Source organism: Schistocerca nitens, chromosome 11 (genome assembly GCF_023898315.1).
Source record: "Schistocerca nitens isolate TAMUIC-IGC-003100 chromosome 11, iqSchNite1.1, whole genome shotgun sequence".
NCBI lineage: Eukaryota > Metazoa > Arthropoda > Insecta > Orthoptera > Acrididae > Schistocerca > Schistocerca nitens.
In genome coordinates, this window is record NC_064624.1 from 117,222,114 (window position 1) to 117,246,510 (window position 24,397).

General features: G+C 42.9%; 1 long non-coding RNA gene across 1 annotated transcript in view; it reads left to right on the forward strand.

Annotated features, from left to right (window-relative positions):
- Positions 1–16,277, forward strand: part of LOC126213108 (uncharacterized) — an 83,128-nt gene extending 66,851 nt beyond the window's left edge. Inside the window, exons 2-3 of the long non-coding RNA XR_007541075.1 lie at positions 14,186–14,383; positions 16,114–16,277. This is a non-coding gene — a long non-coding RNA (uncharacterized LOC126213108). The remainder of the gene's footprint in view (positions 1–14,185; positions 14,384–16,113) is intronic.
- The last annotated feature ends 8,120 nt before the right edge of the window (positions 16,278–24,397 follow it).

A 24,397-nucleotide genomic window follows, 5' to 3' on the forward strand; every position in this document is an offset into this window, starting at 1 on the left:
GGATAGAAGGTACGGGAGTTGGATTTGTCGATAGTCACATAGGAGGGACGATGGGAGAGGAAGGAAGCAACGAGACAGACGAAGTTTATAGGGAGAGCATAGGTCTGGAGTTTGAAGAGGAGCCCGGGATGCCAGACACGGTCATAGGCGTTCTGGAGATCAAGGGAAACAAAGATAGCGGAGCGACGGGAGTTAAGTTGGAGGGAAAGAAGATTGGTAAGGTTAAGGAGCTGGTTGTCAGTGGAGAAGGAAGGCCGGAAGCCACATTGGGTAAGAGGAAGGAGGCGGTGCTGGTTAAGGTGGCGGTGAATACGGCGAGAGAGGATGGCCTCGAAGACCTTACTGAACATGGAGGTGAGGCAGATTGGACGATAGGAAGAGATATCAGAGGGGGGGGGGGGTGAGTTGTTAGGTTTAGGGAACAGCAGGACACGGGAAGTCTTCACAGCTATCATTTAAATCTGTCGTTTATAACGTGCGAATGTATATAACGTTTCCTGTTTTGTCTTCAACAATTTTGCGTTCCGCTTTTCGTTTCTTCGAAATCACAATGCCGCAACGCGTATTACTTAGTTACTACAAAAGTTCCACGCATCATCTACCACCTCGACGAAAACAATAACAAACACAGGTCTTTCTGCCCAGTGCCCGCCAAAAATTTCATATTCAATGTTAATACTCGCAACGCCTTCAACTGGATATGGCAACTTCTGTGAACTGCGTCACTTCCCATGTTTCACTGTCGCTAGAGTCTAGTAGCAGCCACATGGCTGTCGCTTCTCGTCAACAGATGGCAGCGCAGTAGCAATTGCTGCAGTGCCGATTCTATCTCCCTGCAGTTTCTAACGCCAGTTTAGAAGAAAAAGAGCGAGTTGAATGTGTGAATTAGGGTCTGAACGTGTTCGCCAGATAACGATAACAGACTACCGCCATATATAATAAGGTAGTTCCCAGCAATGGCAGGGCAAACACTTTCCGCTGTGTGGCAGCTACCTGCTTCATTGAGGAAATGGCGTTGTCACCTGGAAGTGGCAGATGCTAGTGGTAGACATGGCGTTATGGTATGGACCCACTGGAAAGGCAGTGCATTTCATTAACTACACTCTGTTCATCATAAGAATAAACCTGGTGTAAGAAAACACAAATGCGATGATTGGTCAGAAGCACTAGCAGACGTACATTGGTGTTGTTACGTTCTTGGAAGTAGGTCCTACTTATATATTAGCTATATTATTACTAAGTTACGTGACATAAACCTTTAAGATGTTCAAATGTATGAAGAGCCGTCTCCACACCCTACATCTGAGTGCCGCGAGGCCCCTGTCTGCCCGCGCTGTAAGCAGCCAAACTTCCTCCGGCAGTGCCGCAACCTACAGTCCCCTCCCTCCTGCAACATCCCACATCCCAATTACTCCCAGAAATGCAAGGCCCGACCCCCCCCCCCCCCCCCCCCGTTCCTGAACTCACCGTCCCGTCCCCCACTCCTGAACTCACCATTACCCCCCCCCCCCCTCCCAGCTGAGGTTCATAACCATTGTCCTCCAGAATGTCCACCCTTTCTAGTGCCCCCACACTCTCCAGCAGACATCCCTCACCGCCTGATCCGTCTTCCACCTCAACACGTATGCCACCTATTCTCATAATCAGGCCCATTTCACCTTCCTCAGTCTCGACACCCTCGTCTATATCCCTGTCATGGTGTAACAGCACCATATCTTCTTTAATAACAACCGTTCCCTTCCTGCCAACAAGAACCTCCTCCAGCACACCCTCGCAACCCACCACGTGCATGCCTTCCTCCTTAATGAAACCTTTCTTCAGCCCCAACACACAGCACCGTACACAGCTCGCCCTACCTCCTTCACTGATCCCATAACCCCCGCCCGATAGCGTGTGGTGGAGTAGCCATTGGCCACCACCGCCAGATCCCTGTTCGACTCCAACCTCTCCTTCCCGAACCCACAGAACACCTGATCCTTAGTCTCTTCTTCCCTGGCCTTCCAATCACCTGCTCCACCATTTATGGCCGCCCTAACGCCCCTATTCCTTTTGACTTCCTGTCCCACATTGACCATACCTTCTGCTCCTATGCCGCCGGCCTCAACGTCCATAGTCGTCCTGCCGCCCAGTTATGGCGGTGGCATCCGTTCCTCTCCTCTCTCCAAGGCAACCTTGTTCCAATTCCCCAGTACACCCACCCTGAATCCGACTCCCGATGCCATCCTCTCCTCCCCTAACTTCCTTGGCCGCATAGCGGTGAATGTCCTGGACCCCATTGGTAGTGACCATCTCCCTGTCCTCACCGTTTCAGGTGGTCGTTACCCCCGCTCCAACCCTCATAATGAACCTCGCCCGAAGTATGTCCATGATTATTCCCGTGCTGACTGGAATGCCTATCGGGATACCCTATCTACCCAGGTCGATAGCCACCCTTACACCTACCACCACCCTGATGATATTACCCACGCCGCCTCCTTTCTCCAGCAGACCTTATCTGAGGCCCACGTCCCTTCTGCCGCCATCCACCCCCACCGTCCTACCTTAACCCCGCAGGCCATCCTTCTCCTCCATAAATCCCGCCGTCTCTACCGTGCCTTCCTCCCCACACATGACCCGGACACGCTACGACGCCACAGGCAACTACAAAGACACATTAGAAACTTGCTCGTGGCTAAGAAACGCCAGGACTGGCGACAGACATGCACCCGTCTTAATGCTACGCTTCCTATCAACTTGTCCAATTACTGGTCAGCCTTCCGCCGCTTTACCGGATCCAACTCACCCCCCCCCCCCCCCCTACTATCCTCTCCTTCATGATAACCAACAATTCCCTGACAGCCTTAGTAAGGCCAGTCACTTTGTCTCCTACCTCTCCAATGTCTTTACCATCCCAGATGATGCCCAGTTTGCTTACTCCCTCTTCCCAGACGTCCGCGATCGAACTGACACCTCTGTCCCTCTCCTCGCTCCTGGTTTCCAGTACTTGGACAACATTGTACACAACGAACTCAATGCCCCCATCACTACTCAGGATATCATCGCTACACTCCACACAAAATGCAACACTGCCCCCATCACTACTCAGGATATCATCGCTACACTCCACACAAAATGCAACACTGCTCCCGGTCTTCATTGTGTCGCCTATTGCCACCTTCTCCTGCCTCCTTCCTCTCCACCCTGACCAGGCTCTATAATGTGGTCCTGTCCACCGGCTACTACCCTGACCTGAGGAAAACCTCCCGTATCCTGATGTTCCTTAAACCCGACAAACCGCTATCCATTGTCTCCTCCTTCTTTCCCACCAGCCTTACCTCAGTCTTCAGCAAGATCCTGGAATCCATCCCAACACATCCACCAGCATCTCCGCCAGCACCGCCTCCTTCCCATTACCCAGTGTGGCTTTCGGCCGTCCTCTACCAATGACCTTCTCCTTCATCTCACTCATCTCCTCTCCGAACAGCTCAATTCCTGTCACTCTGCTATCTTCCTTTCCCTCGACCTTGAACGCGCCTATGACCGTGTGTGGCATTCCAGTCTCCTCTTCAAGCTCCAAACCTTCGCCCTTCCTATCAACTATGTCCGTCTGATCGGGTCCTTTCTGTCCCAACGTCATACTTACGTCACCGTCCACAACACAAATTCCTACACCTTTTTCCCCTCCACCGGTGTGCTCCAAGTTCTGTCCTCTCCCCTCTTCTGTACCTTTGGTATACGGCGGACATGCCGCCGCCTTCACCCCCCATCCACTTTCTCCAGTATGCCGGTGACACCGCCTTCCTTGCCCTGGCCTCCACCCTGCAGTGCTCCCAACACCTTCTCCAATCCCATCTTGACCAGTTCACCACTTGGTGCAACCAGTGGTTGCTCAAGGTCAATCCTTCTAAGACCCAGGCGATCACTGTAGGCAAAACCACACCTTCCTTCTGTCTCCTCGACTTATATGTCACCATCTATTGCCGTCCTATCACCCTCACCCCCACCCTTAAGTACCTTACCGCCACCTTTGACCGTCGCCTCTCCTGGACCCCCCATCTTCGGACAATGCAAGCCAAGTCACGCTCCCGACTCCGTCTCCTCAAGCTCCTCTCTGGCTGCACATGGGGTCTGGACCCCTCCAACATCCTCCACACATATAAGTCCCTCATCCGCCCTATCCTCTGCTATGCCCACCCTGCCTGGATCTCAGCGTGTCCTACCTTTTACAAATATCTTCAAATCCTAGAACGCCATGCTCTCTGCCTCATCTGTCGCATCTGTCTCCCCTCCCCCACGTGGATCTTATATGACCTTATTCCTTTCCCGTACCTCTTCCTTTTCCTCTAATGGATACGAATCCTCTATACCTCCCGTAAACTTGATCCCCCACACCCGCTTGTCTCTCCCATCGTCTCCCACCCCCATGCGCTGCCGCACCTGTATTCCCACGTCCCACCTGCTCTCCATCTCTCCACACTTCTTACTCTCTCCCAAGGTGGCTTCCACCAGCTCCCCCTCCAATTAACTTTGATCTTCCTCTCCCACTTTCTGTGTTTTTTCCTCAGGGCACCCTCTGTCTCTTCTCTCTCTTCTCCCTTCCTCACCCTGGGCTTCTCCTACCACCCATACCTTCTTTCCTCCCCCCCCCCCCCACCTCCCCTGCCACTGGCATCTCCACTCTCCCCTCTCCCTCCTCCACTATCGTTTTCCCCTTTTAGCAGGTCCCGGGACTCGCACACGTCCCGTGAACATTAGCGCGCCGGAGATCATTGTCATCGCCTTTCTGTGCGTGCCATCGTGTTTGTGCTTCAGTGTTTTCGCCGCCCACACTCCTTCGTTCACGTGTGTCGTCTCAATCATCAGTGTTCGTGCACAGTGCTGACAGTTTCCTTGTTTCTTCTTTGCGTGTGAATGGCTTCGTGTTTTTTAATTACTGTGTCTACTGTTTTTTTTAACACTGTTATGTTATTTCTGTGTCCTCATTGGTTTTCTCTTTTTGTACTGCCTGTGGCTGAAGAGTGGAGTAAAGTTGCCGCTGCCAGCCCACCTTGTGTAAGGTGTAAAATGACAATAAAGAAAAAAAAAGAGCCATCAACATTAAGAAAACATAACAATAAAATTTTAAGACAAAAATTAAAAACCAAACACTTTCTATTTGGACTATCTTCATCGTTTTATACCACGGATGTGGGTAAGTCTCGTAGAAACATGAAAAACAATGTTTTTCGCAACATCGAGCACGGCATACAAATTTCATGCTTTCCGTCTGGTCACTGAAGAAGCGCACAGTAGTGTTGGAGTTTCTCCAAATATAGTTTCATTCTCTTTAAAAATTAAATGGCTTTCGAAGCTATATTGTTTCTGTCCTCGTCTCTTTTTACATCTGAACTGCAACTGCTCACATAATTGCAGGTTAGTTGGACAACTGGCTGGCCAGTGCTGTCCAAGTTTAATGCTCCGGTATAGCTGTTGTCCCGCATTATCGCTCAGTCTATGTGCATGTAACACAGCATAAAACGTATCCTTATGATCGTACTTCACTGTACTGGTCTCAGCTTGGTTTCTGCTCCACGTGAAACGAAATCCAATTATATTGAAGCAAACGTGCAAGAATTCATGGCGTAATGGTTACATCAGTTTTATTCTTATGATGAACAGATAATAATTACGTTGTGCTGTCTTCCAGCATCGTCATTACATCAGACCAGCGAGTGCATTGGTAGACGACATTCTTTGGAGGCAAACGACCGATCTGAATACTACACGGTTCGCGTTATAACATTGCCTCGATTTTGAGAGGAAAATATAGATAAAAATAATCTCAGGGACGTATGAATTATAATGTGAATGATTAAGCTGCGAATGAACGCTAACATTGTTCGGCCATGACCCCAAACAATGCCACAAACAACTTCTCTCTGATGCAGCCCGAAAGTGGACTAAGAAATGCATACTAAAGTCATGTGTAACGTGAACAGCAAGGAAAGGGATCCACAAATGAAACACAGCTATTTAAGATGAAATTGACATAATTATTTCACAAAAGCATACAAGTGACATTAGACAGCTTATCTCGGTACCGGAGGACAAAAGGGAGAGAGGGAAAACAAGTCGTCTTCCGCTTTTCTTATATCGTTACACAAACGAGCGTACCTACTACATTTTGTTTCACAGAATATCCTTTCAACATTTTATCTCAAAGATACTTCTTTACAAAATAATCCATAAACAACTAGAAATACATCATCTTATTTTTATATGTAAAGTTATTTACGATATTTTCAGGCGATAATTAAAACTAGGGCTGCTTCTTTATACATTTGTAACGTAACATTTCAGCACGCTATCTGAGTGTTGGTGGGGGATGCCTCGTGACCGCATGCGATAGCCAGTTATGAAAGAAAATGCAGCGCAGTGGACGATCATTGATACAGCCACCTACAGTATTGAGAACCGGAATGCTACATTCTCCGAATATCTGTCCGACGTTGAAGGGGAATATTTTCGGTTGGCGCGGGATGACAATCATCTGAAAACATTTGGCAACATGCTGCATATCATGATCATGGAATCCCCGCAAATGCTCTCCATTGCGCGACTTAACACATAATCGACAAATCGTAAGAGCAGACGCTATAGAAGAATTCCTTACAATGCTATAGCCGTTTCCTGTTGGTGATAGAGGTGCGAGACTAGAAGTAGAAGTTGACAACACAGGAGAAACAAGTACATGGATCAAAAGCACTTCATTAAAAATAGAAAAAAATGAAAAAGAAAAAAATCGCTATCGTCTTTTAATCATTTATAAGATGAAGCTATAGTGATAAAAGATTGCTTTTATTTAACTAGAAGAACAAAAAATTCTTTTCATGCTGATGTAGTTAATTTTGCCCACTATGTCCCGATGTCGAGAAGAGTGTTTTTTTTTTTTTTTTTTTTTCTTATCGGTGATGAAATATGTGGTGTCACCGCCAGACACCACACTTGCTAGGTGGTAGCCTTTAAATCGGCCGCGGTCCGTTAGTATACGTCGTACCCGCGTGTCGCCACTATCAGTGATTGCAGACCGAGCACCGCCACACGGCAGGTCTAGTCTAGAGAGACTCCCTAGCACTCGCCCCAGTTGTACAGCCGACTTTGTTGGCGATGGTTCACCGTCTACATACGCTCTCATTTGCCGAGACGACAGTTTAGCATAGCCTTCAGCTACGTCATTTGCTACGACCTAGCAAGGCGCCATATTCAGTTACTGTTCTGAACAGATAATATTGTGAATCATGTACCGTCAAGAGCGACGTTCATCATTAATGGATTAAAGTTAAGTATCAAACCAGCTACGTCCGCTTTCTGAATTCTAATCCCTTGTCATGTTCCAGACCTCACGTCAGTATAGTCATTCCCTCCTCACGCCTGCCTGCGTGATCTAAAACGCGTGCATTTCGGCCTCCTCTAGCAACACGGTGTTGGCTCTTCTGCCAACACAACAAAATACATTTCATTCAATCAAGCGTGATAGATGCTTAAATTCATGTCATCCTGACGGTGACGATGGAGGCTATCGTCGAAAGCTCGCGATTTTATCCCGCATTAAGCGGTAACAAAACCGAGAATGTTTTGCATATAAGTGCCGTCGCGACAGACTTCTTTCTCATAATGCTTAAATTCAGTTCGCTATTTATGTTCCACTAAGGAATTTTGTTACTAAGTCAGACGAACGACGAAATCCTATTTATTTCTTCATTTCTATATCATTATTTAAAAAAATTGGGCAGTTGAATGTCACACGGTACAAGGCTGCCCAAGCACTACATGTGTGTATATGGGAGAATTAATCAAATTAGTAGTTACCTTACTATATAGCGCAGTGTGAAACATGCAGATACATTTTACACTGTGAGAGGGAAAAAAGAAGAAAAAGGTGCACCACAAACAACTTATGCAGATTGGTCAAAAATTGAAATGAATACAGGTATCGACAGAAAAAGCAAAATTGTTAACTTTGGTGGCCGATGAATGAATGTGTGACGCTGCAGAGCAATTTCAATGTGCAACTGGCGAAGCTGGTAAACGAGGGACATGTCGACAGCAACAAATACAGTCTTTACGAATTTTGTTCTGTGTACTCTTCTGGACAGTAACTATGCCTGGCAGACAGACACGTGGACGCTATATGCAGATGTCATCATTTGGTAGACTTGTTGGGCTCAAAGAAGGCAGTTGGAGTATAGGGCGAATCGCGCGACATCTGGGAGGGAGTGATGCCACTAATTTCCGATGTTAGTAGGAATGATAAACAGTGGCCAAACACAGCGTAAAGAAGGACGTGCTTGACATCGAGACATGACAGAACGTGAGGTCGGAGCAGTCATCAATGTGGCACTCAGAGCCCCGGATTCATCATTATCGCCGGCCGGAGTGGCCGAGAGGTTCTAGGCGCTACAATCTGGAGCCGCGCGACTGCTACGGTCGCAGGTTCGAATCCTGCCTCGTTCATGGATGTGTGTGATGTCCTTAGGTTAGTTAGGTTTAAGTAGTTCTAAGTTCTAGGGGACTGATGACCTCAGAAGTTAAGTCCCATAGTGCTCAGAGCCATTTACATCATCATCATTATCGTCGGGCTGGCGTGCAACTGGTGCTTCAGTTTCTGCAGGGACCATTAACAGGCGGCTCACAGAAAGGGGACTGTGTTCACGTCGCCCCTTACGCCGACTACCAATGAACCCTGTACAGCATCAAGCTCGTATGCAGTGGCGTCAGGCACATTCGGCCTGGAATCTCATTGAGTTGAGTAGAATTGTCTTCAGTGATGAGTCTCACTTCCAACTGAGCCCCGAAGACCGACGAAGACTTGTCTGGAGATGCTGCAGACAGTGGTGGGATGGCAGACAGACAGTCCCACCATACAGGAGGACAACCGGGAGTTATTGTCTTGGGTGCTATTACATTTCCCAGTAAGACCCCTTTAGTTGACTTCTGTGGAACACTTACAGTGCAGCGGTAAGTCGACAAAATTCTATGCACAGTGTTGTTGCCCTCCACAGCCTGGACGAACTTTTCAGCAGGATAACGCCCGATCGCAAACGACGAGAGTTTCTACTTCATGCCACGCCCAACCTTGACCAGCAAGGTCGCCAGAGCTCTATCAACGTTACGAGCTTTATTAGCAGGGCCCTTCTCTCAGTATGGTATATTGCTGATCTAACATGCCAATCATTGGCTTCCTCAGTTTACAGAGCTCATTCTCTTGAATAAATCATCAACTTTTCCTGAAATTGTAACGATTTGTTTGTCTGTACATGTATATCACATCCACCGATATCCATCCCATTCAAATAATTCCTCCGCGGTATGTCATTGTTTTTGTCCCAGAGGGTATGGTAAATTAAGAGCAAAAAAAAAAGTGTCAAATTTTCTATGGTGAATAACACCTCTGTATTGTGCAGCAAAATGCTATTTGAGAGCAGAGCGTTGTGGTACGTTTCACTGAATAACAAAAAGCGAAACGAATTCAAAATTATGCAAAAGATGCCTACATTGAATTGGAACGAAAGATACATTTTTCAAACGAGTCTGCTAGACTAGATGAAGCAAATATACATTTCCCTCATAGTGGATTACTTAACATAGAAATGGTATGTAACATTATTTGGGAGGAGAAGCAAGTGTTTTTTGTAGTGCATCTAGCAATGTCATGGGTTTCAGATGTAAACCTAGCAAGACTAATACACACAGAGTGCAAAAAATTTTTTTTCTTCCTCCTGTCTTCGATTAATACTGCTTTCTTGTGAAGGTTAAGTTATTCGTAATAGAGTTGTGTAAGGGTATTAAATTCTGTATCATATAACGTTTTAATACGTATTTTCATTTGTTAGCATACTTTTACGTCTGCTCAGTTTGAGATGAAGCTGGGAGATGGTGTTAAGAAACTATATTTCACACCTGAGGCAGTAGCGTAGTTACATAGTTCGGCAGCAAGCATAGTGTTTTAACTTGTCAGACACTTGTTGATGGGGAGCTCCTGAATTAGTCGTTCAAATGAATGCTTCACTCCAGTGAAGTGTGAACTAACCACGCAATTTCGATGAACTGGTACTTCAAACTCTTCACAGATAGCACAATCCACACTTTTTTCTAGTTCGTTCACTCACTCTCTTCCCCTCTCCCTCTCCCGCTACATCGGCGCTACGTCACTCATTCTCCCTTCGCTTCAGTCCTCCCTCTACTGCCTGTCGACGAATCGCGCGGTGTTTGTGGAAAACGATAGGTTTGCACCCGTGACTATTTGTGCAGTTATACTTCGCGTCTACCATTGGCAGCACTTGCAGACAAATGAATATTAAAGATACAAACGAAGAGGCTGGCTGTGTGAGTACACACAGCCAACATGAAAATAAAATGCTTATCTTGTGACTCTGGAACTGAAGCATGCGTAGAATCCACTCTTGAAAGCGTTCCTGTAGGAATGTTTATCTCTTACACATTATTGAAATAATTATACTAAATGTCAATGTCAATTTGAGGATTGTCCTAATTAAATTTTAAAAAACACATATATATTTATGAATAAACATTAACGGATTTGGCGAATGTTCAGAAATTTCCGTTTAAAAACATGATTTACATTTTCTTCCCTGTCAGGCGATTTCTTATGTCAGTTATAAGGTGTCCTCCCTTCGAGAACACTCTTTCAGATGGCGTGGTGGTTGCAACAATACACAGCCATATTTTTGCAAGTTCAAAGAGCGAGGGGTATACTGACAGCCTTGTCTCTGTAGTAGGGGCTCTTGTAAATATTTGTGCACCTCCACTATTGCAGCAGCTCTCGGGTGTGGATTACTCTGCAGCCTGGAAAACACTTCATCAAATTCGAGCCAGAGACTAGAAGTAGATTCAGTGGTTGGAACTGAGATTGTTGCAGTAGCAGTGGATGTGTTCGTCACAAATTTCTCACAGTACCTGATCAGGTTTAAATTCACGTTCTCAGCAGAATTTTTATCAGAAAAACCATGTAATTTGAACTGGGGATCCAATGAAGTTGCTTCTGCGAAAATGGAATTTTCCTCTATATTTCTAAATCGTCGTTTTACGTCTTCAGCTAACTTTTCGGCCAACTGTTGCACGTCTACATGAATTTCAGTGTTATTAACACACCAGTAACACCCTTTTTTCAACGAGTGACTAAAGAGTATAACTTTAGAAGCAGTGACAACATTTTCACCTGACATTTCCTCGGTGCAGACTTTGAAAACTTGCAACAGGTCACAGGCTTGTGTTACATTTGCAATGTCCTCTGCAGTCAGATTTGGAAGATCCGGATAATTCAGAGTGATAACTGTCATTAGGCAATTCTTAACCTCGATTATTCTTCGCAGCATATATTAGGTTGAATTCCATCTTGTAACAGTGTTATGTTTTAGTGTCAGAACTGGCTCTTTTAACTGTTCCTGCATCTTTTCAGTTTCGTGCAGGCCTGCGAGCTTCTTTTAAAACATTCAACAATTTTTTTTTACTATATTCAGAATGGGTTGAATGCGCGGAAGCCCATTCTGAACAATTAAATTGAGTGTGTGTGCAAAGCAGAGGATGCTTCCAGGCTGTGAGTCTTATAGCTGCCACAATATTAGCAGCATTGTCACTAACAACACACATGACTTTTTCTTGAATGCTCCATTACCTCGTGACACGTCGCAGTTCCTCGGAGAGTTTTTGTGACGTGTGCCTTTCGTCGTTTTTTAAGCACTCTAGGAGGCAAGACGCCAGCTCCAGGTCTTTAACGTAGTGTGCTGTCACAGACAAATATCTCTCACTTGTGGTTGAAGTCCACCAACCCATTGTCAGCACAAACACTCCCGCAGAATTAATTTTGACTCTCATAATTTCTTTCATCATGACGTACTGTTGATGTGGTTGTAGTGTATTGGAAATGGTCTTCCGAGCTGATATTCTGTAAGCATCATTCAGTTTGCTTACGAAACTTTGGAAATGTTTGCTTTCCACTATGTTGAAGTGCAAATAATCCTTTACAACAGTCTCCAGAAGTGCGAAATCTATCTCCCGATTTCTTTTGTCCGAAAGAGGTATTGGAAAAAAAACATAGGTAATGTTACGTGATATTGATGTCTGCTGTTTGATAATGAAGTGACACTGCTATTTTCTGGCACCGACTGCTGTTCACTTCTGGCAACTGCTGATGTTGGTTCCGGATTGTCCGGGTTATTTGTCCAAGAAACATCGGAAGATGTAGACGCAGGGGGCGCTAAGCGCCTAACTGACAATGACACTGTTGGATGCAGCACTCGAACATGACGCGCTAGATTAAATATATTTCCTGCTTTATCTGAAATACACATAGAACAACAGTTGCAATTTGCTTTCCCATCACCTAAATTGGCGAAGAATCCCCAAATTTCACTCTTTTTACGCGATTGCGAGTTGCTAGCCATTGTATAACAGTGAACAGACACAAAAACTGCTTTCCGAATAAAATAAAGAGGGATTTTAGCTGAAATCGTACCAATGACTACAGGTGACAGTTTATGTTTTGAATTTGGAGGATTATTATTCTCAACAAAAATAAAATGTACAGGAAAACTTCTGAATAATTACTTAACGTAGGTATATAGACTTTGTAACAGTGGTAAACATACTCATTCTATTTTGCATTAAATTTTAAAAGAAACATAAAATTGGACTGCATTTCTTTGGTAGCCCTAGTTTTCAGTCCATGAATACAACAAATGTTTCACTTGGCAGATAAAGTCTTTTTTGGGCGCTTCATGAGAAAATGTCGAGCAAGATGAAATGTGATACCTTCTTTATTTGTGACAGGCTTCTTTGTTTATCATTCCTTTATCCCCTTCGACCATGCTCTATTTAACTCAGACACTGTAAGAGCGTAAAACGTTACGTGCACGTTACTGCATAGTTCGGCCATCTGTTGATAAAATTATGAAGTATTATGAAGCTTTATTGTATGAGCGAGGCGAAGCAAGCAAGCGTAGCTGCGGCTGAGCGGCGAAGCTTCACCGCACAGAGTGGAATGAATGAAGTAGTTCACAGGTGTGGGTCGACCAATTTCTACTATAACCCCATGGCTACCTTATATTTTACATCTTCCTCAGGCCCAGCACAAGTCACCGGACCCTTCCAAAAATATATGTAAAATTTTTTTTTTTTTAAAGTGTGAATACTAGTTGATTTTTTTTTTTTTTACTTTATTGTTATTTTAATACTTGTACAAAGCAAGTAGGCTGGCAGCGGCACACTACGCCGCTCTTCAGCCACAGCGGTTTACAAAAGTAGAAAAACGGAGAAAGACAATGAAACAAAGTGACGGGCAAAAGAAAGATGTCACATAGACACAAAAAACACGGAGTCGTTCACACGTGACGATAACAACACTGATAACACATTGGCACGGCGCACACAACACTGACGAATCCGACGGCACAAGTGAACGTAGTAGTGGGACGGCGGACACCAAAAACACTAAACGGCGGCACACACACGAGACACAGAAGGCGATGATCTCCGGCGCGCGAATGTTCACTAAGCGTGTGCGAGTCCGGGGACCTGCCAAGAGAGGAGGAGGAGGAAGTGGAGAGGGAGAGCGAGAGGGGAGAGCAGGGATGCCATGAGCAAAGGAGAGAGGGGGAGGGAGGAAGGGGGTGGGGAAGCCCGGGGGAGAGGGGAGGAGGGAGGGGGGAAAGGAAAGAGAAGGGAGTGGATAGGAGGGAGGGAGGGTGCCTAAAGGATAGGACACAGGAGGAGGGGGGGATCAAAGTTGATAGGAGGGGTAGATAGAGGGGAGGAGGACATCATCAGGGAGAGGGAGCTGGCGGAAGCCACCTGGGGAGAGGGTAATACTAGTTGAAGAACGTTGTCTTATATGTAGAACGCTAAAACACAAGTGATGCTAGGTTCGAAGTATTGTCCTCATTAATTGTTGAGAGAATTGCGTGGTTGTTGTAGCAGACTGAAAGCAAGTAATTTTTTAAGTTAACAGACTCTTTGTCACTTCTAACGTGTCCCAGAGGAACTTCCAATAGCAGAGTGAAATCAAATCGCTTACAGCAAAACACTGGACGGGACTGTTGCTTGGCGTCGCCGACAGATGGCAGCTGGACACGCGTTCTGGGAAGTATGGCCGTTCACTCGACCACGCCTCCCCCTACAGTCTGCAGTGCCCAAATATTTGTAGACACAGGTCGTACACGTTGTTCGTTCAAAATGGAAGGTCTAGTGTATTTTCGTTATGTTCGGTAAATAAACAGTGCTTTCCCCAGACTAGGAGCCTGGGAAACATATGGCGTTCCTTCTGAAGGGACAGATGCAGCAAGAAGTCCTCCTGACGAAAATGTGCAAAGCAACCTGGTAGCAGACAAGAGAAACTCTGTTGTGTGCTGTAAGTACAACTTTCACCTTAAACGAAAACAACAAAATTTAAAGTACACCGAGGAGTACAGCACATAGTAAAGACACGAAGCATATTAACTTCAACTAATATGAGACGAAAACTCCTGCATGGAGTTGTGGGGCTGAGGTCTTGACGGTAAGTTGGAAAGATGCAATAAATGCGATGTATGACTGAGCCAACAAAACAGACTGTCATGTCTCTTTATAGTACGATGTCTAATTCCTGAAACACGCTTTTATCATTTGTTTACTTGCGTTTGGTGTATTATTAAAGGAAGCAACAAACGGCAAAAAGATGTGAAAGCCATAACAGGAATTCAAATGTAATGCTTTTATGTTACAGCAGACGATTTCAATTGCATATAGTAGGTACATCACCTGTGCAAAATGATGTTATACATGACAGTTAACTAAAATTGCACACCAAGGAATGAACATTAGCTACAAGGTCCTTAATGAAAAGATAAATTATTTTCAAGATCAGCAAGTAGTACGTCACCGATGAGAAAGCGTCATTGTGTTTTACTCTGACATTGAGTCTAGCCACTAACAGTAATATTAATAAAGTTCTGTTGTTCTACATTTGAACATGTCATTTTGCTTCTAAGGCAATTGTCATGAACACTTAGAAAATTTGAGGACGTTCAGTGACACTGATTATAAAAGGACACAACATATTCACTTCGGCACATGTAGCGGTACTGCATCAGTGATTAGTGTAACACACAGTCAGGAAATATAAATAGGGTTGGAAACCTAAAATTCATACGTGTCTGCAGTGATGAAAATTTAAATTGGAAAGAGGACATTTTGGAAAACAGCTTAGCTGTCACATTTGCAGTTAGAATCAATGCAAATCTTGCGGAAAGACTAATCCCTACGTTGAGACATTTTTAAACACGGTTTTAAAAATGAAACTGACATTTACGTCGTTTGGTTTGCAGATGAGAAGCTGTCAGTACAGGACACAATACGGTAGATCCTGCAAAATAGTATAATGTAAAATCACGGTAAGAAGGAAAACGAACAAAAACTTCCTCTAGGTCGCACTTCTTTAATTCATTTATAACCTAAATACTTGATTTTTAAAATTTTGCTGGTCATCTCCTTCTAGAGGAAATTGATTTTAAAATTAGCACAGAAAGTGTTGCCTCATGGTTTACTTTCTGTTACTTTTTCTAATACTGATGTGGAATGATTATAAAAGAAATACAGGCTGCCCAATGGAGAAATATAAAACGATATTACGTCGCCACCGATATCTTTGATTTCAAATGAGTGAGAGTCGTGTAAGTCCAGAGGTGAGGCCGCAACACAGTCTCTTACAAATCTGCAGCTCCCTCCACTTCTGAACACTTTTGTTGACGAGTGATGCACTAGTCTGAATTGTCATAACGCAACTGATTCTGTTTTGAGAGACCTCATGAAGTGTTCAGCAATTCACAGGATCTGGGAATCTGACAGTTCACTGTTGATAGTCATTAAAAGTTCTAACTCGTTCAGCTTATTCTTAAGCTGGTATATGTTATGAAAATAGATTTTGGGCAGAGTAATGTTTCATACTAATATACACTTCACGAGAAGATTGTGGCACTGTTTCGTTATTTATAACAATGTCTGGATTTTTTTATAGCATTACTGCAACTTTGCAATTTATTGAAGTTGTTATATCTGATCTTTTTTTGGTTTTGTAGCAAAAATGCTCCTCCTTTGTTGCAGGAAGCCATGGCTTTGTGTTGGCACTTCCTGCGGCTGATGTTCTGGGTGCCTGTGCTGTGGCTGATAACGTCTGCTGTTGATGGAGCCGTTGGAGTTGCTGATGCAGATGGTCTTGCTGCTGCTAATTGCGGAAAATTGTGCCTTAGCTGTCCTGTATGGAATTTTTTGTGGTACTGTTGATGTTGCTCTTCTTGATGGTTTCATTCGACATCAGTTTTTTGTACAGAATCCACTTCTGCATATAAGGGTGCCAGTGAGAAACTGTCCTGTAGTTTTTATTTGCTTCTGTCTCTGTTTCCTGTGCTATCCTTGTTAGCGATATATGTGATGATAATACTGTTTACTTCTGGTTGTGTTGCTGTTAGCAACTCGTCACTTCTCGTCAGATGTTTTTCTTTATATGCGTGGTGCGTCTTCAATTGATTGGACATGTTCGAAACTACAGACATCACACACGTAAATACTTAAACACTGTGACAGCCTTTAAAGATTATTTCCGTGCGTATGCACTCTCTCTCTCTCTCTCTCTCTCTCTCTCTCTCTCTCTCTCTCCAAAACTTTTGGGGGTAATCGGGGTTTGGCTGAACATGGTGGGCAGGGGCGCTACACAAGTAGTGTGCAACAGAACTGGATGAAACCCATGCTTCGATAGCTGCAACAGTTAAGACAACTGCTCATTTAAAGTGAGAAATAAGAGTCTGACCGCCAGATGTCATGATTTCTGTTTCGTCATGTGAATGTTTTATGTGCAGAAGGTAGTTTAGGCTGTATTGTTGTTATTACTGGTGTTACGGAGATGGGCATTTATGCAAACTGTGAGTAATTGCGAAATTGTTCTTGCCATTAAACACTAAGTGAAGCCCATATTTTTTGTAGCCACTTGATCTGAGGAAGACATGGACGTCCGCTATAGTAGCATGGTTATATGACAACACTGCTCCTATTAAATGGCTGTTCATTGGAGAAATTGTGCCTCTCCATTCTGGTATGTCATGTCTGTATGGAATAGTGCTTACAATCATTTTGGTGTGCATCGCCATTTTAAGGATGTCTGTCGTCACCATTTTTAAGTCTGTGGCTGCATTCATCATACCATACTAGCTGCCTAAAAGGATCAGACTGGCGGTCTTTTTAGACTTTTGCGTTCCTCTCGATGTTACGTGCAACGTTCTTCAATTGCGCAATGACAATTAGAAGCTGTTTTGATTTTGCTTTTTGTGAAGTTTTGGGCCTTAGGAAAATTAAAAACCACATTCATTTAGCTTTTAATGCAGTTTTAGGCCACAGGACGATTAAAAACCAATCCGGTTTTGCCTCAAGACAGTTAAAAACCTATCCGATGCTGTACGACCTTGTGTAGGGGATGGGCTTACCTAACAGCGCCACATCAGTTGACTGCTGAACTTGAGCAGTCATCCACATTGTACAGAATGGTTCGGGTAATGTGCAACACCCTGTATGTAAACAGTCTCGCATGCAGTATATAGCTGACAGAATTAGTTCTTTTTGCAGAAGACACTGGTATGGCAATTAATCCAAGCGTACATGCAGAAACAAGGGAATGGTAAACAGTGCTCTTAAAAGTATCATTGACTGGTTTTCTGTGAATTGTCTCTCCCTCAACTTTAAAAAGGCGCGATATATTCACTACTTCTCATCTTGGGCTACTACACCAATTACGAGTGTAACACATAGTTGGAAAATAATCAATGAGGTGGAAACTTCAAAAGTGTCGTTCTTGATGAAAATATTGACCGGAAAATAACATTTTGGAGCTCCCAAAACGACTTAATTCAGCCATATTTGCAGTTAGAATCATTGCAATTCTTGGGAAGAGACACATCAGTAAGCTGACATATTTTACATATATTTATTCATTAATGTAATATGGAATAATGTTCTGAGATAACTCATCTTTAACAAAGAAAGACTTCATAGTCTAAAAAAGTGCTGTAAGAATAATATATGGTGCTCAACCGTGGTTATCACGTAGACAGCTGTTGAAGGCCAGACTGTGGCATCACAGTATTGTTTTTATGCCCTCATGAAGCTTCCTGTACATAGGCCACAGGAGGTCAAAAGTAAAAATGACGTATGCGATTAAAACACCAGAAGAAAAAAGGACGCTGATTCATGCACATTAAGGTTGCCTTTTTCAAAAAAAGGCGTGCACATTGGTGCAACAAAAGTTTTGATGACTTACTCAGTTATACAAAAAGTGTGACAGACGTCAAAGTAAACTTTGAAGATAAACCTATAAAGATTTTCATGACAACTCGTTCTGTTCAAGAGAAGAATTTCTATTATTGTGGTGGTAGGAACTGCTAACTCTTATCTGCTTGTCTTCACTTTTATTAAAACAAATTGTACTCAGTGGTCAGGATGTCGACGCATTTACAAAATAATTTGTGACGCAACTTTTAAATGATTTGCCCCATATCATTACGTTTTATGATGAAAATAATCCATGGAATATGAATACTAGGGTAAGATGCCCAGAGTAAGTGCAGCTTTCAGTCTATCTGTGTTCTTCACGTGCATTGGATTCCGGTTAATTTTTTTTTTTTTTAAAAAGATTGTTTTTCACAAATCCAATCGCGCAAGAATAGCGATGATTCCAGGCATATCATCTCACACCTTGAGACGTCACATGATCGCTGAGGAAGTCTGAGGAATCACACTGTGGGACCCTGTGGGGGGGAGATGCACGGGATTATCAAGGAGCTGGACAAGCTTCAACAGGGGAAAGGGAGGATACTGTGTTCTCTCAGTTGCTACAGATGTGTCGAGACGGAGGTTTTGTACCAGTTTTCACCAAGATTAAGCATCACACCAACTTCAGAGCAGCGAACGAGATAAAACGTCGACTGAGCGTGGCACTTGTGAGAGAGAGGATTCGACATATGCGCCTCAGGCCAGATGTGGTAGCCAGGGAGCTTTCACATCTTCACCTGTACATGACAGTCTCCTTAGAAGCTGAAGACTGGGACAGGGTAGCCAGTGTCTCTCGGTCTTGGCCTGTAGCGGAGAGTGCCAAGACGATTGCCTCAGAACACCAGGCTGTCAAGTTTGTCAGCATGTGTAAGAAAACACAGCAGGAGGGGGATTCTCATATAGTGATTAACCACTTTGATGACATCACTTTGAAAGTACTCAGCAGCAGATCCAAATTTGCAGCAACTCCTAGAACTGCGCTCATTTCTGGTTTCATCAGTACAGTGGACTAAGAAGCCACACACTTTCACCAAATGTTGCAGAAGAAAGTCGATGGGAAGCCAGCAGGGTGGTCACCAGGACAAAACCTACAAACTGGAACATATCAAGTGATGAGAAGCGTGCACTCAATAGGCAACAAGAAGAGAATAGCATCATGTTGTTTATAGCAAACGAAGGGATATCTACAATCTTTTTTCTGCAGACTATTTATGATCAGTAGCTGAGGTAGTTGCTGCAAGGCCCTGTTTACAGACTTTACTAACGTGACTCTACAGACAAAGTGAACAAGAAGACTAGGGCTCTTTTCAAGACCTGTGAAGGTTATTAATTAGCTATGAGAGTGCCACTGCTGCCCAGATTATTTGGACTGCTGAAAGTACACAAAGAGAGTGTGTGACCACACTAAATTGTCAGGAGCATTGGTATATCAGTGTACCCAACAGCCAAGCACTTGAAGAAATAGCTACATACTTCTGGAGAATAGTATTCATTACATGGGCATCTTCGGGGCATTCTTGCAACATCTCAAGCAACCACATATCATAGGTAACTGTTACAATTGTCAGCTTTGATGTTGTACCTCTGTTCGCTAAGGTACCAATGAAACTGATTCAGAGATATTTGATGATGCTGTCTTCAAATTTTCAGGCATATACTGAACTCAACTCACTTTCTGTATGGGAGCCAATATCGTGAGGAGACAGGAGGTGTTGCCATGGGCAGTTCTCTGTCTCTAACGATTACCAATATGTTCATGGAGAAATTTGGAGAAGAGGCATAGCTAGATACAAATCTACTTACATCTTTAGGTATGTGGATGATAAAATTGGGATCATGCCACATCGGTGGAAGAGTGTTAATGAGTTTTGGAACATACGAACTCACACCACCCAAAGATAATGTTCAGCATGGAACTGGAAAAGGGTGGCCATCAGCTGTTTCTGTGTTGTTGTTGTTATGGTCTTCAGTCCATAGACTGGTTTGATGCACCTCTCCATGCTACCCAATCCTGTGCAATGTTCTTCATCTCTGAGTAACTACTGCAATCTACATCCTTGTGAATCTGCTTAGTGTATTCATCCCTTGGACGCCCTATTCGATTTTTTCCCTTCACACTTCCCTCTAGTACTAAATTGGTGATCCCTTGACGGCTCAGAATGTGTCCTACCAACCGAACCCTTCTTCTAGTCAAGGCGTGCCACAAATTTGTCTTCTCCACAATTCTGTTTAGTACCTCTGCATTAGTTATGTGATCTACCCACCTAATCTTCAGCATTCTTCTGTAGCACCACATTTCAGAATCTTCTATTCCCTTTTTGTCCAAACTATTTATCGTCCATGTTTCAATTCCATACATGACTACACTCCATACAAATAATTTCATAAACGACTTCCTGACACTGTTTGAATTCCATACATGGCTACTTTCCATACAAATACTTTCAGAAACGACTTCCTGACACTTAAATCAATACTCGATGTTAACAAATTTCTCTTCTTCAGAAACGCTTTCCTTGCCATTGCCAGTCTACATTTTATATCGTCTCTACTTCGACCATCATCAGCTATTTTGCTCCCCAAATAGCAAAACTCCTTTACTACTTTAAGTGTCTCATTTCCTAATCTGATTCCCTCAGCATCACATGACTTTATTCAACTACATTCCATTATCCTCGTTTTGCTTTTGTTGATGTTCATCCTTTCAAGACACTGTCCATTCCGTTCAACTGCTCTTCCAAGTCCTTTGCTGTCTCTGACAGAATTACAATGCCATCGGTGAATGTCGAAGTTTTTATTTCTTCTCCATGGATTTTAATACCCACTCTGAACTTCTCTTTTGTTTCTTTTATTGCTTGCTCAATATACAGATTGAATAACGTCGGGGATAGGCTACAACCCTTTCTCACTCCCTTCCCAGCCACTGCTTCCCTTTCATGCCCCTCGATTCTTATAATTGCCATCTGGTTTCTGCACAAATCGTAAATAGCCTTTCGCTCCCTGTATTTTACCCATGCCACCTTCAGAATTTGAAAGAGAGTATTCCAATCAACATTGTCAAAAGCTTTCTCTAAGTCTACAAGTGCTAGAAATGTAGGTTTGCCTTTCCTTAATCTTCCTTCTAAGATAAGTCATAGGGTCAATATTGCCTCAAGTGTTCCAACATTTCTACGGAATCGAAACTGATCTTCTCCGAGGTCGGCTTCTATCAGTTTTTCCATTGGTCTGTAAAGAATTCGCGTTAGTATTTTGCAGCTGTGACTTATTAAACTGATAGATTGATAAATTTCACATCTGTCAACACCTGCTTTCTTTGGGATTAGAATTATTATATTCTTCTTGAAGTCTGAGGGTATTTCGTCTGTCTCATACATCTTGCTCACCAGATGGTATAGTTTTGTCAGGTCTGGCTCTCCCAAGGCTGTCAGTAGTTCTAATGGAATGTTGTCTACTCCCGGGCCCTTGTTTCGACTCAGGTCTTTCAGTGCTCTGTCAAACTCTTCACGCAGTATCATATCTCCTATTTCATCTTCATCTACATCCTCTTCCATTTCTATAATATTGTCCTCAATTACATCGCCCTTGTATAGACCCTCTATATACTCCTTCCAGCTTTCTGCTTTCCATTCTTTACTTAGAACTGGGTTTCCATCAAAGCTCTTGATATTCATGCAAGTGGTTCTCCTTTCTCCAAAGGTCTCTTTAATTTTCCTGCAGGCAGTTCTTTCTTATCCCTAGTGAGATAAGCCTCTACATCCTTACATTTGTCCTCTAGCCATCCCTGCTTAGCCATTTTGCTCTGCCTGTCGATATCATTTTTGAGACGTTTGTATTCCTTTTGCCTGCTTCATTTACTGCATTTTTATATTTTCTCCTTTCATCAATGAAATTCAATATTTCTTCTGTTACCCAAGGATTTCTACTAGCCCTCGTCTTTTTACCTGTTTGATCCTCTGCTGCCTTCACTATTTCATCCCTCAAAGCTACCCCTTCTTCTTCTACTGAATTTCTTTGCTGGTATATGCCGCATGCAACTTTTGTATGTAGTAACTCAGTAATAGGCTTTGCGGTATTGTGATTCCTAAGAGACGAAAAGCGGAACACAAAATTGTTGGAGAGAAAACAGGAAACGTAATATACATTCGCATTCTAGGAGGCAAACAAGCTGATCGGTTAAAATGATTGTGGTTAGAGTATCGTATTTTCCCATAGAATATAAATGTATATGATATATTTAATACTGTGATGTATGTACTCATCCTGCACGTGTAGTGTCGTACTCATGAATGTTATAAACTGCAGCTGTGTTGTATGCAACTTAGTACTGTTGTAGTGGCTGTTGGAAGGCTTCTTCAAATGTAACTGTCGTTTAAACATGTTGAGATGTTAATTAATGGAGTTGTTGGACTTTATTTTGGCCACTGAAGTATATAGCGATGAAACTCGCTAAAAACAGGAATAGGAAGCAGAAAACTGGAGATACTGTGGGAAATTCACATTTGCAAAATAAGATGCTGAAATAGCAGGTAAGGGTTCTTATGAATGTCTCGCCTGACATTCAGAAAATTCGTAAATTAAATCAGTGTCTAGTGAATTCACTCTTCATTATTAATCATAAGGACCATTAGTGAGTAAATGGTTTAGGATGTAAGTATTGAATTTCAATGTTAGAATGGATAATTTTTGGATCTTAGCTGTGCTGCTTAGAAAAGAAATGCTGTAGGACAGATTGAATAAAAGTATTCTGTTTGTGGGCCAGTAGAGTGAGAAACATCTAAGTGCAAAGCAGGCAGTACTGGCATTTTTAGGTTGTACCAAAAAGATGCAGTCTCTGTACAAATGTTCCAACAGTAATTAAGGTTCATTCTTGATAATTTAATTTCTGATATTAGTCATGTGAACATGGTTTGGTTTATTATACTGAGAGCTTTGGTTTAGATAGAGTAAGTGAAAGTGTTGTATCTAGGGGTTTGAGCTATCTGGGTGAAGTAAAATTTGCAACACCATGTTTTAAAGGTGTCGGTTCGTGGTTATCAAGGGCTTTGTCGGAGCTGTGTAGCACAAGTGAAAATTGTGTTGAGTTTTTGAGTTCTGTATGGGTGACTGGTATTGAGGTCTTCATTTGAGATTCATAGGTCACGTGAAATTTACAACACCAATAGTTTACATTTTTGTAATTTTTTGTTAGATTTTTGAGTATTTTGTGTGCTTGATTTTTGGGTGAATACTTGTTTTGCAGTGATGTCATTATTGCCAGAGAGTGGAAGAAATCACTATTCTTTTGAAATTGTGATTGTTTATTTATGTCATGCCACATTAGTAAATGTATATATTGTGAAGGTGCTGTGAGAATTCTTAATGCCTTGAAGGTGCACCCACAAGATGACAGTTGTTAAACACTAGTGTCTATCTCCAGCTTCTCACTTACTGTTTGATGCAATATGTGATCACATTAGCTGGATACATGTTTCAGCATTTGACAACTAAATATTTGTTCAGATGTAGAAGATTTTTCTCACGGGTACTTCATTGGATGTTGATTTGTATCTCATTGGCGACATACAAATTTCATGTTACTAATCAGTATGTTCTTATTACTTTTCTAATTTGACATGTAGTGATGATATTCTACTTATGTTTGATCTTTTCTGTCCTGCTTGGTTCTACATAGAAGTATTTGATAGTTCAGTCAGTACACCTTTGATTTATTTTCAGAAACGCATCACAAATCCAGTACCACACCAGGGCTACAGGATTGTACAACCAAACGTTCTCTGCCAGAACCCTATATTTTTTGGGATGGTTACTAAGGATAGGCCATGGCATATACTGAAGATCATTATTTTATATTTTACCATCTGTGCCATATTAATGTCTGTTTAATATATTAATGTTATGACACTGTCAATAGTAGTTTCACAGATACACTTTAAGAAAATGAAACAGTTCACATTCCGCTGTGAAAACCCACTGTCATATAATTTTATTGAAGTGGATGACACTTGTATCACTTGTGTTGGAGTTACTGTTGCTATGAATGTCATTTTTTTGTGTGACATGTTAAAAACAA